Source organism: Hibiscus syriacus, unplaced genomic scaffold, assembly GCF_006381635.1.
Source record: "Hibiscus syriacus cultivar Baekdansim isolate YM2019G1 unplaced genomic scaffold, ASM638163v2 tig00110377_pilon, whole genome shotgun sequence".
NCBI classification, from domain to species: Eukaryota; Viridiplantae; Streptophyta; class Magnoliopsida; order Malvales; family Malvaceae; genus Hibiscus; species Hibiscus syriacus.
In genome coordinates, this window is record NW_024062711.1 from 1,702,504 (window position 1) to 1,718,072 (window position 15,569).

Here is a 15,569-nt window from a genome sequence, read left to right on the forward strand (position 1 = left end):
GCTCACAAGAACAAAATATTTACAAGAGAATAGAATAAAGAGTGAAAGGTTATTCTCTTGTGTTTGATTGCTTGGATAGGTGTTCTAACCCTTCTTCAAGTGTCCTCAACTTGTATTTATATGTTGGAACGAAGTTGTGGTCGTTTATAGCTGTTGGGGTGATTTGGATCCGTTTGGGATAAAATCTCTACAAAATAAAACTGCCCAGTACAGATGGTATTGGTACTCCTAAAGGGAGTATCGGTACTACCTTTTTTATTTTTAAATCACTAACCGTTGGGGACTGATGTATCGATACTACTATACAAAGTAGTATCAGTACCCCTTTGGGTATCGGTACCATTTTTGCATTCTGGAATTTGAGCAATGCTGGTAGTATCGATACTACCTAATGGGTATCGATACTTCCCTTACCTTTGGTATCACTACCATATGAACAATATCGATACTGTTCATGAGGTATCGATATTGTAAGAACAGTATTGGTACTTCTTGTTCAAAAAAATATTTTGTGCTCAAATCCACTTTTAAGGGTTTTGAATTATTTTTGAAAACTTTGAATAAGTTTAATTCAAGTCCAAAAATATTTTGCCTTAAATTGTTATATCAAAATATAGTTCAACAATCTCCCCCGTTTTGATATAACAAAACATTTGAAAAATTATTTTTGGCAAAACTCCCCCTTAATAAAATATTTAATGAAAAAGATACCAATTGTTGAAAAATATATGAAAAATGTTAAGCTCCCCCTTTTTCATTAAGAAATTGAATTTTTCAAACTCATACTTCTCCCCCTTTTGTTATATCAAAAATAATTCAACTTTGAAGTTCTAAAATAACTTTGGAGAGTAAGTGTTAAATTTTACATAAAATCATTTGTAAAAACAAATGATCTCCCTCAATAAATGCATTCCAAGCAAAAAATTGACTTTAAAAGCTTGACACTTAAACAAAATTAAATTTCACAAAGATTAACAAACATGTTAGTAGCACATGAAATTCAATTTATCCAAGTCTAAAATACTTTATGCAATACCAAATGTTGAAATTAAGTGCATATGCATAAAGCTTTCAAAAATCTTATGCATTTAAAAAATTTGATATCATTGTTAGAGAGATATCATTTTAAAAAATTTGATATCATTGTTAGAGAGATATCATTTGCTTTTTTAAATTACATGCATAAACATTTAAATTTAGGTCAAAAAAATAAAAAATAAAAATCAAAACATTTTGAAAGTTGATATCAATTGTTAGAGAGAGATCATTTGCATTTAAAAACAATTTTGATCAAAATTCATTATGATGAACAAAAATTATAAAAAGTCATTAAATCTTTAAAGTATTCATCATTATACCTTTTTAACAAACATGAGATAAAAAATCAACACAAAATCATTTAAGTTTAGAAAAAACCTCATGCATTCATAAACTAAATGAGCAACAAATTATGCAAAATTAAAAAAGCTTTAAGCTTAGAGGTTACCCATTCCTTTTCAAGTGTGCCTAGAGCATTTGAATATCTTCACTTTCATCACCATTGCTCCCACACACCTACAAGAAACATTTAAGTAGATTTTGGTATCCAAATTGCTTTGGATCCTTGGACGTTAGTTTCAATGCCTCTTATTCCCTTAAAACTCCATTCTTGTCTAATTTTAAAAGATTTTCTTTTCTTTATGGGATAAGTTTGTTCCAAATGACCATAAAAATGATAATGTGAGCATTTTGCCATTTTTAAACATAATGAGTTGTTTTTAGAAATTAATTCTTTTTCTTTTGTTAAGCTCTCAAGCTTAACTTTCAAATCAGAATTTTCTTTTTCTAAATCATTGATTTTGACTTTTGAAAGCTCTAAATCATTTTTTGAAATTTTATTTTGATTTTTAAAATCAAATTTTTACTTTCAAATTCAAATCATTTTCAACTTTAAGCTTTGAAATTAATTTCTTGTATTTGGAATTCATGGTCTCAAATTACAAATACAACTCATTATAAGCATATTGTAACTCATCAAAAGAATGTGAATTTAAATCATTTGAGTTAGAAGATACCATTGAATCTTCTTCGATGGCCATGAGAAAAAGGTTGACTACTTCATCTTCATCATTGGAGTCATCTTCATCACTCCAAGCTGCCACAAATGCATTTTTCTTGGATTATCCCTTCTTCTTTATGAGGGGAAATTCATACTTGACATTCCCCGTTCTTTGACAATTGAAGCACACCGGGGGACTCTTCTTCTTGCCCGATTCATGCTTCACTTCCTTGGAAGTCATGAATCTCTTGAATCTTTTGAAGAGCTTGGCCATATCTTATTCTTCATCATCGTCTTCATCCACCTCTTCATTTGAATCTTCATAGCTCTCATTAGTGGATTTGAAGGAAATGCATACCTCATTCTTCTTTTCTTACTTCTTCTTGTCCTTCTTTTCTTCATCGTCTTCCTCTTCGTTGTGGCTTAAGATTTATTTTAAGTAATGGATCTTCATGTTTTAGGAGTAGTATCCATCTAGGATTTGATGGGTTTGGACGAAAAGGGGAAAGATTGGAGGAGTTTTAAAAGAGTGAAAGTGTTTAATTCTTGTTTATCATTCTTTAGTTTTCATATACGTGTATTAATTGTCGATTTCATTTTAATGAGGCAAGAAGGAGAACCTTCTCAAACTAAAGGGAAGGAGAAAGCTTGAAGAATGAAGTAACGAGCTTTCTTTTAGTGACCAAAGCTAAGGTAATGTGTTTCTATTATTTGAGCACCCATGTGAACCATGATATTTTTGATTAGTAAGCTGGAAGAATGTTGTATGTAATTAGTGTTATATTTTGGGGTTTTAGATATGGAGATGACAATTTCTAATGATGTAAATAAGGATTATATATGCTAAGTTTCATTGGTGTAAGTCTGTTATGAGCTCAATCTTGAAATTGGGTTGGAACCTGAAATTTTAGGTTGGAAACCTGAATTTTTATGTTGGAACTTGATTTTTTAGATTGGAATCTTAATTTTAAGTTAAAAACCTAATTTTTAGGTTAGAACCTGAATTTTTAGGTTGGGAAACCTGAGTTTTAAGTTGGAAACCTGATTATTAGGTTGGGGACTAGATTTTTAGGTTGAAAGCTAGATTTCATAGCATGGAAACTATTCCATGGTATAGGTACAGTGGTGATGTATCGTGCAAGGTACACACCTAATTACAAGCAATGTGATGTATCGTAAGGAGTACACACCTAAAAATGAAAGCGGTGATGTATTATACGGGATACACATCCAATTACAAGCAAGGTGATGTATTGTACGAGATACACACCTAATTAATAGAATGTTGCTTACCAGTTATGAGTAGTGAAATAATATATTTGTATATCTATAGAATCAGGGGTATGCCTTGGTAAGAGACATGTGATATCATCGAGGAAGGAGGTAAATAAGGGATGACAAGTAAGTTTGATAAGGTTAATGAAAGCTCGAGATTATGGTACTCTAAGTACGATTAGAAATTTTGAATGATGTTGGTGTAACATATTTCGCTTACATTTTTAAAATTATGGTTATGTGAGTTTCTTTGAATAGCCATACATTATTGGGCTCTTGTAGCTCATTCTTTAATTGTTTATCATTTTCAAAATTTTGATAGCTGATAGAAGTCCAACGAGCACTATTGTTGAGGAATTCTAGCATTCTTGACTACTAGAGTATAGTTTTGAATTCTATTAGGGGGCATGTGCATTCCATGTGTACTTTTGGTTGTATATATATGTATTCAGTCTGATGATTGGTTTCATTTTGAATTGTTATATATATTTTGTGGATCATGAAAGATTCGAAGATTTGTATTTTGTATATGAACCATCTCAGTTGTCAAATGTTTTGTATTTTTATATGAAATATGTTTTTTAAAGATGTTTTAAGTTAACGATTTTTTTATATTAGGGAATTTGGGTCACTTTTAGGCCTGAATATGACACTTTAAACCTAGTGTTGATATATTGGGTTTAGGGTGTTACACAATACATGATATGCAGAATCAAAGACAAATTTAACATTGTAAAAAAATCACCATGACAACGATATCCAAAATTCCCTCAGTTGTAACCATAGTTAAGTATGAGAGATGAATATGAACATGTAGAGAAAATGTTAAGAGTTATTTCTATTTTTTTAAATATGAAAGCAACATTATAATTGATTTTCTAAATCATAGAAGTTAAATGTTTGTAATGTGTAATGTAAAATAATGTGAGTGCTCAAAAATCTAAATGATTATAAGCAACTATTATTATGTAACTCGTCCTTTCGTCATTACGAGTTTATAATCATTATGCCTATATATCTATGGGTGCTCAAAACCGAGTACCCACATTTTTGGGTACCCAAAGTGACGGGTAGTATATTTATTCGCTCGTGACCAGGCGCATTAAGTGGGGGTACCCGGTAGTCGGGTACTTGTAAAATTCATGCACCTATATTTTCGAGTCACAGGTACCCAATTCATATATTTCTTTATGTTTTTTAATTTAACTTTTTTTTAAAAAAAAATCTCATAAGAAATGCATAAAAATTTAAAAGTTCATAATATACAATCCACACACAAAAATCAGTTATTTGAAGTTAGTTTTAAGGATAAATAATATTTGGATATATATATATATATATATATATATATATATATATATATATATATATATATATATTAAATTTTATTTCCAAAAGAACATTAAAAATATCAATATCGATCGTTATTTTTTTCGAAACTCATATTGATAAATTAATGAAAACTTCTTTGAAAAAATTAAAACTTAAAAGTACATTATACAAATCTAATAAAAAATTAGGGATATAAATTTTAATTTTAAGGTAAAAATATTAATGACCCTAAAATAAGAATATAATTTAAACTATATATATATATATATATATATATTAAGACTACTAGGTCAGGTTTGGTAGCCAGTTATAAAAACTTTTCACCCCAAAACGATCCAACTACTCAAAAATATTACAGGTCAGGTACTCGATCCGGTCGAGTAATTTTTTTAAAAAAATTACCTGTTTTTTTAGGTTTGGGTCGACGAGTTGGGTCAACTGGGTCAAGTATTTTTTAACACCCCTATATATATCGTCATGTCTATGAGTGATACATAACATCTCAAATCACATCTTCACCAAATATTCTATTATTTAAGTTCATGTTTTTAACTTTGTCATGACAACAATTTCATCAACAATTTATTATGAGGAAATCTTTTACCTTCTCCTTCGACGGAGACATTCGACTTTTTGATTTGATGATGAAAATTTCAAATAAGATTAGAGATAATCAAAATTCAACTCTTCACTACACTTCAGGATTCCCTCCTCTTTGGTTTCACAATATTCATCAATTGGCTATCTGAATAATGATTCTGCAGTTCGAACAATGATTGATACTTACATTACTAATTCGGTGGGTAGCGTTGACCTATTTATCGAGTATCATATGCAAGTCACAGTTCCTTCAACTTCAAATACTAAATTGGGAGACACATTTGATAATATAGAAGATGTACTTCAAGAATTGGAACTATTTATATATAGAAGGAAACAAGAGAAAGAATGGATAATTGAAAAACTGAACTTAACTTATGACGAATCAATTGACTGTGAAGATTAAGATGTGGGGTAACGAGTTAATAATTATAATGTAATGCAATGTAGGAGTCCATGCTTAAAATGATTGTAATGTTATTGTAGTGTAGGAGTTATTGCTTGTAATGTAATGTATGAGTTAATGTTTTTACGGATCAACTTACTATTTACAATAAACACATTTTTTTTAAAAATGTTAAGAAATTTTATAATGAATTTAAAAAAATATAAGAGGAATTTGTCACCTTCATGCAATGAGTTTCTTTAGTTTTTTTCAATTTAAAAATCCCAAATGGTCATTCTGACTCTCACATAACTCGTCACGTGGGTATAGCAAGATTCTTTTTAAAATAAATAATATTTTAATTACAAATTTTTTATTATATTTTAATTTAACTCCTCATTTAGGAGTGATGAGTTCTCAGAAAAATTATAAAATATTTGATCCCACAGGGCCCACATATATGGATCTATTAAATAATAATATCCGAACAAACTTGTCATGTGAGAGTAATAAATTCTCCCTGCACTATAACATATGTGATAGAACCTAAAATAAATTTTAAGTTATCTTATTGGGTTAAATAAATTTTATTATTAGTTCAATTTATCCAAGGATGACAATGAATTCAGCTTTATAAAGTACAACCATACTATAAAAATAGATGAAAACATTTATACTTTTCATTATGAATTGTGAAGATTTATTAAATAAAATAGAATAATTAAAACTCATACATGTAAAAAAAATAGAGATATAATAAAAGGAAACGAGATAAAGATGAAATTTTGAGGTGCAAAACAATACAAAAGGAAGTTTGGGTGGCAACTGGTGGGATCGAAAGTTGGGGACGTTATTTTTCTAGATAAATTGTTTAAGTATGTAATTCGGATTTCGTTATAGTTTGACTCAAAAAAATTACAATGCGATATGTTTTATGAAAAAATTAAATTAGATTTTTAGTGTCCATAAAATTGTGTTTGAAATTAGATTTATAGAGTTTAATATCGTTTACGAAATATTCTTATATCTGTGATAATTTTTTTGTCGTTACGATGAATTTTATTTCTTTATCCATTTTTTTTTTGTTTTAAAATTTTCGATTAAATTTATAAGATTATATTTTATAATATCACTTTTAAAAGGTCTATTATTTATAACACATATAATGGGGAAAAATTAAACGGTTTCTCATGTAACGTTAACAAAATTAATAGATTTGATTTTTATTGAAAAATTAAATTTGATTTGATTTGACCATTTGACTAATCTCAATAGTTAAAGTGAATATTATTTTTTTTAAAGTCGTGAGTTTAAAAAGAGATGTATATGTTTGCATGTGTATATTGTTAATAATTATAAAAAATATATATATATTATCTCATACTCGTTTTAAACTAATAAAAAGTTAATTGGACCATCCTAAAGTGAATGATCTCGATTTTCGCGGGATGTATTCCATTAACTGGATTTAGTAGTTTGGGTTGATTTTTATTTCATTGTTTGGGAAGGGTTATAACTGAATAGATTGGATAGTGCTTATAGTTAGGCTTTGAGCCTTTTCTTCATTGGGTTGCCTTAGCAAGGTTCATAACAATTAATTCGTAGAATCAGAATTCACATAATAGTTAGTCAAAATCTGTCATTAGTCCTTAGAAAAATAAAAGTTCTATATTTGGTCATTATATTTAAATTTGGTCTATTTTAATCCTATACATTTCAAGTTTGAAATTTCAGTTCCGGATCAAACAATATAAGGACAATGTCGAAACCATTTTTGGGTGGTTCGAAAATAGTCATGGCAAAGATAAATGTTTTTGAAAACAGGAGTCGTCATCGGTTGTTTTGCGCTAGATATGTCCGAATACCTTTAAATTAAGTTTGTGTTCAAAACTGGATTAAAATGAGTTCGGGAGTTGGTTACGTGTTGAGAAGGAAGATGCATCCCACAATGCCAAAAAAATTGGTACCTTTTGAAAATACGCGATGTTCATTTTTACAAGATTGTAAATATGAATTTAGCCTAATTTTTTTTTTTTTGGATAAGTAGAGTTTTATTATCCAAGGAAGCAGGAACCTGCTACAAAAACAATCCAATGAAAGGAACAGAACAAGGGGAACCTATACAACAAAAATCAAACTATACCCCATTGATTACAAAGAAATAAATTAGTGCTATCTAATCTATTGATAATTCTATTGCTTAAATGGAAACTTATAGTCTGCTTAATAGATAGAATTATATCATCCTCCGATCTACTAATGCCTCTGAAAATTCTTTGATTCCTTTTCTCCCAAATGGTGTAATTGAATGCACACCACGACAGTTTAAGAATAACAGTAATTAAAGATTTTCCTTTCCATTTCGCCGTCGCCCAAACCATAAGGTTGGACCAAGGTAAAGGAGGTTTTCTGATGCCCGACAGCAGAAGAATGGATTTCCAGATTGAAGAAGAAACTTTGCATTCAACAAAAAGATGGTTTCTAGTTTCGCTACCTTTAGAGCAAAAGATGCACAGGTCATTAGTGGTTACCTGATCAACCTTTCTTTGGTGGGGAGACGATCCAGAATAGCCATCCACGAAATGAGGCTGTGCTTTGGTATGTGTAGGGGAAACCAGATGATTTTCTGCCAATGAACTTTGCTGCTTTTCAGACAAACCTGCTCCCAAATGTGTTTAGAACTAGTAACTCCTGAAGTTAGAAGTGGATAATCGACACTTTGAAGCTTCATAATTTTCCCGAGACTCCAACTGCAAGAAGAATGTTCATCCATGAACCAAAAGTTAGAGTGCTTTATAATGTAACAATGAATCCATGCTACCCATAGTGAGCAACAATATTTAAAAAGGAAGAAACAATTTATTTTTTGCACTCATTTAAAAAGGATGCAATATAAAAATCATGTTGCCTCAATTTTCAAAAGACGAAAGCAATTTTTTTTAAAAAAAGATTAAATACTGCATTGAAAGCACACATCGTTACTAACCACATAAAAACAAATAAATAATCAAACATGATAATTAACATGAAAAATATGAAACTTATCAATGAATTAAACCCATTATTAATCAATACTTTTGGTTCAAACATGCCTAATTTTAACAACATGTATCAAAATTATTATTCAAATTCTTGATTAAAGTCTAAGGAGAGATAATTATAAAATTAACAAATTATTTCCTTAAAGTCCAAACATGAATAAGAATAATTAATGAGAGTATCTAGATGTCAAAATTAAGGTAGATTAAGCCAATTAATAAAAAAATGAATTTAATGACATTAATCATTTATATAAACAAATCAACAAATTATTAAAAATTTATTAATTGAAAAATAAGACCAGAATTAAACAAACTTAATGCCATGAAAAAATAATCATGTCAATTAATAACCCAATTAAGTTAATTAACCTAATTAAACTAATTAATAAAATAATTAAACAAATCTTATAACACAAATTATTTAATTTAAAACAATTTAATCAATCAATAAATTATTAAAAAATTAGCCGAGTATGGAAATTAAGACCCCAACTAAAAATATGTACCAAAATAACTCCAATCGTTACAATTAACCCTAAATTGAACCAAATAATATTCTAACTAAATTAATTAGTGTTTTAATTACAAACTAAAACCATAATCAAGACATTAGTCAGAACATATAATTCAAAAGCAATTAATGGCCACGTCCATTCCATATTAACTAACTATGAATCAAAGCATTAAGTCACAACTTATAGGAAAAATTAATTCAATAAAGACAATTAATATTTTAATTATATTAATTCATACCCTAAAAAAAATTAAGTCAACGTATGAAATTTAATTAGGCCCCAAGCACAGAAAGGAAGCCACGCATATACAAACAAATCAGGAAATTCAAAATACTTCCATATCCAATTTATTTTAATCAAGGCAATTCGATGACACTAATTCATCTTATGAAAAGATTCTTTAAGTCGAGACACAAATCTAAGATTTTTTTTTTTGCTGAAACGCAGGAGGCAGTATCTGTTGATAGGCAACTTGGACTTTTCATTGGTAGTCCTTAAACTGTGGTTCTTTAGAAGCTTTGTCGTTAGCTATGCGTTCTCGCATATGTTTTTTAGAGTATAGACGAGATTGTTTAGGTGATTGTTTTTCGGTCTTTGAGAACAACTTAGGTTTTTTTTTATTGGCTACGGGGTCTGGAATGATTTCTTAAGGGTGTAATTTGTTTTGATTATTGTTTGTGATTTAGTGAGTTTAGGACTACTTATGTTGCCGTAGATGAGAGGGTGAATGGAGCTCTTTTTCGATGGTCCTTGGTAAGGTTATAGTCTTAGATTCCGAGGTGTTATGGTGGTTTTTTCATTCAGAAGGCTACGATGTTGTCCTTGAGGATTTATTGTTTGATGTTTTCAAGTCAGGCAATCATGTTTTGTGGGTGGACTGGTGTAACTGGAAGTTTATTTTGTGGTTAGTGCTTTCATACTGGGTCGATGTAGTCTAATGTTTCTCAGGCAGTGTGTGTTTTCTCATGAGCTAGTTTATGGACTTTACGGTTCACTCTTTTTCCTCCAAATAGGTTTAGGGAGGTTTTTTAATGAGGTTCATGAGGTGGTGTACCTTGTATCCTTATCAATACAAAGCACTCATTTTTCAACAACAAAAAAAAGCGCAAAGAAATACTTTCTTCAAATCTGGAAATTCGTCGTTGAACATTCATTTGCCCGTGATTTGAAAGTTAGCTTGTCATCTTGATGCTTTTGTGTTCTACTTCTCTGGATTCACAAAGCTCTTTCTCTTCTATTTTTGTAGGTTTCTCTTCTCAAAGATTCATGCTTTTTACTTCCTTTTTTCCTCTCTAAAATTTCCTCCTTTTGCAAGGTGTGAAGAGTTTAAATAGATATGTATGAGAGAAAAATATGGTGAGAGTTCGAATTTTATGAGATTATTGGATAAATTGAGTTGTAGTGGGATATAGGATTTGATGGGATAAAGTATTTGTTTATTTTTTAAAAAAAAGATGTGGTCGTGACAGAGTTCTCTCTGGTAGAACTCTGTTAGGTTTTTCTATTATTTTAAAAAAAATATGGACTAGGGTTTTAATTTTGGTTTTGAGTTGTGTGATAGATTTCGGTCTAAGTATTAAACTTGGACAAAATTTGTAATTACAAACAATATAATTGAATTATAAAATTTAAAATAATAAAATAATAAGAACCAAATCTATTGTTTTCAATTATGACTAAAAGTTTGAAATGTTTAATTTAGACCATTCAGTTATGATTGAGATGTGTTTATGTTGGTTGGTGGGTAAAATTTCTTCAAATTCAATTATTTATCTAGAAATGTCTACTTAAATGCTGTGAATATGTAAAATAAGATATGTTTAAGATTAACTCGGCTTAAACCTAAATTAGATAAATCATTCAAGTCAAAAATATTTCATGTCTTCATTTCATTTATTGTGCACACATGTGCATAAAACAAATGTTTGTGACTATCCTCAATAACTTGAAATCAAAATCCAATAATTTGATTTGCTTAAAAGGGCCTACCAAATGTGCATGACAACCGTACATTATTTATTATTGACAAAGAAAGGTAAGAGAGCTTCATGTTCTCGACAGCGGAGGAAGCTTCATGGGAATGCTCCAATGGAAACCTTTTTCCATGATCCTACATATGATTGAAATTAAAGATACAATGGAGAAAAGTTGTCTGCATCCACTCAAATCTTATTAACAAATCCACAAGATGTATTAAAGTTAGATTAAGATGTATTTTAAAACCACATAATTATCTATGCAATGTGTTGGTGCCGGTTGTTTGGGGTTTATTTTCTTCTTTGCCAACTACTTTTGTTCATATCATCCAATGGATTAAGCAATAAAATGTATACCAGAATGTCATAGATCAAATCCTTGTCGATTTTTTGAATATTTGTATGGGAATTGTCCTCATTTATGGAACCTTCAAGCATGATATCCCTCTCCTAATCCTAAGTTATTGTTATTGTTATTGTTGATGTTGTTATTATTACTATCATTATTATTAGATTTATTTAAAATAAATAAATATTTAAATGATATATTTTTTATTTTATATGATTAAAGTATTTTTAAAGAAAAATCAGTGCATAATATTTTATTATGTTTCTATTTTTAATTTTTTTGTTAGTTTTTTATGAAAGATTTTTTTGTTAGTTGAATTTAAAAAAATACCCAATTAATATGTAACATTTAGCTTGTTTTTTTTCCCGTATTCTTTCATATTTTATTTTTCTTATCCTTTTCTTTTAATTTTTTAGGTAAATGGAACCATCAAATAACCTCAGTAATAAAATAGAATATTATTCTTCTTAGAGTCTTGGGTTCGAACAGCTGCACCTATAAGGTGTGTATATGTTGTTAGTTGATTAAGAAAGTTTTAAACAAATATCATTCCTTCTAAACTATTCAAAAAAAAAATTTAAACAAACAAATAGAAAGAAAGAAAAATAGATGGAGATAACTCAAAATTATTCTTTACTACCTTCATAGTCTCTTCAACTTCCGTTCAAGTCACAATCTCATTCACCGTTAGCATCAAGTTTTACCCACGTCCATTCATTTTATTTTAATTTTATTTGCAAAAAATAATTTCATTTTTGAGAGATTAAAAAACCGTAAGTCTAAAACGCTTTGATTTTGAAAACAATTTCAAAAATAAAATCAAATTTTCAACTCTCAAAATTCAGTTTTGATTTTATACTTTGATAAAAAAGATTCATGGAAAAATGAATCAATGTAAAGTCGTTAAACCCTGGATTGAAAAAAAAAAACATTTACTTGAATAGACGCCACAAAAAAATGAAAATGAAGACGGACTGCAACAGGTTGGACATTTATTTTGACCCAAAAATTTTAAGAATAAAAAAGTAAAACAAAAACATAATTATAATTACTTATTTTTCCAAATAAACATTATCATTATTGTTGTTGTAATTATTATTATATGCACTTGTATAAATATTATCAAAGTTAGGCAAGGTAATCAATCTAAGATTGTGCACGGAATAAACTATTTTACTGGTTAAAAGGATAATTGTTTTTTTTTTCTCAGCATAAACCAAAACTTTATTACTCTTAGAGATAATATTACACATCCCCAACTAGGAGCCTCATTAAAAAACCCTAAACCTAAATGGGGAAAAAAGTACTCCACAGTTAGGGAATAATACATCCAACCAACAGAAAACAAAAACAGACAAAGAGCTAAATTGACGACACATTCCCACATATTCTACCAACAAACCTCTGCATAGGAACACCCTGATTTAACCCCAACATAACTAGCCATATTGTGAAAATAACATCACCTGCTATACATTCAAACACAAAAAGACCAGACCACAAACTTACATTGAAATTCAACCTGCTATCTTACCAATTTTCTTTAAACATAACATTTCTTCTCGAACCGATTTTAGCAAGGTGATCGGCCATGTTATTGCTTAATCTTGACGTGAACTCAAACCTAACACCCCTTATCTTCAACACTATCCCATCAATTTCTTCAAAAGTTGCTCCCCACCTCTAAGGTTGACCGAAATAAGATTTTATCCAATTTAAAACTACTGAAGAATCAGATTCTATGATCAACTTAGCCTCCCCCAACCAATTAGAATCGCAAAATAATTCTAAGGCATATTTAATTGCTAACAACTTTGTAAATTCAACATTAACCTTGGAGACTAGCCCGAAAAACATTACCACCACGTGCCCCTCAGAATTTCTTAACACTCCACCACAACCCGTTGCCTCTTTTGTAGCAAACCCATCCACATTAAACTTCATTTTTCCAATTCCCGGAGGATGCCAGATTATCTTCTGCCTGTTCTGTTCTTCACAAGTTTCAGCACTAGATCCCAGACTAACCCACCAACGTTTCTCATCTAGATCATTAAACTCCTTGAGTGCCTTACACCAAACCAAAGCTCTCATTGTAACTAGAAAGACAACGTCTTAAAGTTTTGCTCTTTTCTTCCTAAAAACAAATTCGTTTCTGACCAACCAAAGACTCCACAACGTCGCCACAAAGCTAACATGCCATGCTAATATTCTTGAATCAGACCATCGAACCTGGAACCAAAATTCAATCAGCTCATCTATAGTTAATGCGTTACATCCTCTAGTTTGCCACCACCTGCAAAAAGAATTCCAGAAATACGCCATATAGATACAAGAGACAAACAAATGATCCGAATCTTCTTCTACAACACCACACCATGGGCATAAACATTGATTCTCGGCTAACATAATTCCTCTGCTTTTAAGGAACACTTTTGTTGGCACTCTATTCTGTTTTAGCATCCATATAAAGCATTTCACCTTCGGGGGAACCATAAGACTCCAGATTTTATCAATTTTGGGATGGTAGGCTTCTACGATGTTATCATTACTAAGCAGTAATTCTGTCAATTTTTAACCGAAAACTTCCCATCCTTCTCATAAATCCAAATAAAACGGTCAGCCACACCCGGTTTGATTTTAGCTATGTCTACTTCTCCTTTAATTTCATTGATTATGCTTCTTTCCTTATCCAATAGCTGCCTATCGAATAGAACTGATGTATCTTGCCACTCCCCTCCACTTAGCACCTCAAAAACCGTCTGAAATTTTCTTGACACTAGCCTATATATTCGAGGGAACCTATTCATCAATGATTTCTCACCTAACCAAACATCCTCCCAGAACCATGTTGTTTTCCCGTCTCCCACTTTCCATCTAAAGGAATCATCACTCATCCATTTTGATAATTCTTCACTATTTAAATTGTTAATGATCCTCCTCTATGTAATGGAAGCATCCTTGATTTTATCTTTACTCACCATCCAAGGCAGCCCATCCGATCCATATTTATAACTTATAACTTATCTCCACAAAGCATCTCTTTCATTTGCAAACCTCCACCCCCATTTTGCTAATAAGGCCTTATTTTTTGCCCTCAGATCAATTATTCTTGCCCCCATTTCTTTTTCGGTTTACACATCCTTCCCCATTTTACTCTTGACATCTTCTTGTTCATTCTATCTGAACCCCAAAGAAAACCACTTCTAATTTTATCTATCTTCAATAATATTGCTTTTAGGACAGGAAATAACGACATATAATATAGCGACATAATAGATAAAACAGAATTTAATTAGTACTACTTTCTCAGCAAAGGATAGAAATCTGCCTTTCCAACTTGACAATTTTGTTCTACATTTATCAATTACTGATCCCACACTGAAACTCTTCTCGGATCAACTCCCAAAGGAATGCCCAAATATTTAAATGGTAACTTGCTCGCAGTATATCCATACAAAACTGCTAATTGACAGACTAAATCCTCTTCAAGCCCCACCCCTGCTAGACATGACTTTCTAAAATTTATTGTTAGCCCTAAACCCAACTCAAAACATCTTAAGATTCTCTTTACATTTCTGAGACTTCCTCGATCTGGCAGAAGAAATAAAATTGTATCGTCCGCAAATTGCAGGTGCAAGATAATTACATTTGGAGCCACATTATGAATGCCTTATATGTATCATTTACTCACTGCACCTTCCAGCAGTAGATGAAGAACCTCTGTGACCATCAAGAATATGAAGGGAGATTGTTAGGATTTTCGGAAGCTCGAAACGACAACCGGAACGATTTGCAAAGAGGGGTCGGAACGGTTTTGTGTTTAGGGAGTAAGGAGATTGAAAGATAGAGAATGCACAGCGATTATAGTGGTTCGACTTTCAATCAAAGTCTACGTCTACCTTGCTCCTCACCAAGGATTTTCCAACAAATTCACTAATTTGTTCTTTCTTTTGAGGACAAAGAGATAACCTTACACTCCCTAGTTTTTCCGGGCTAAAACTAGAACCTTTCCCTAGCTTTTACACGGGCTAAGCTAGAACCTTTCCCCTTTATAAAAG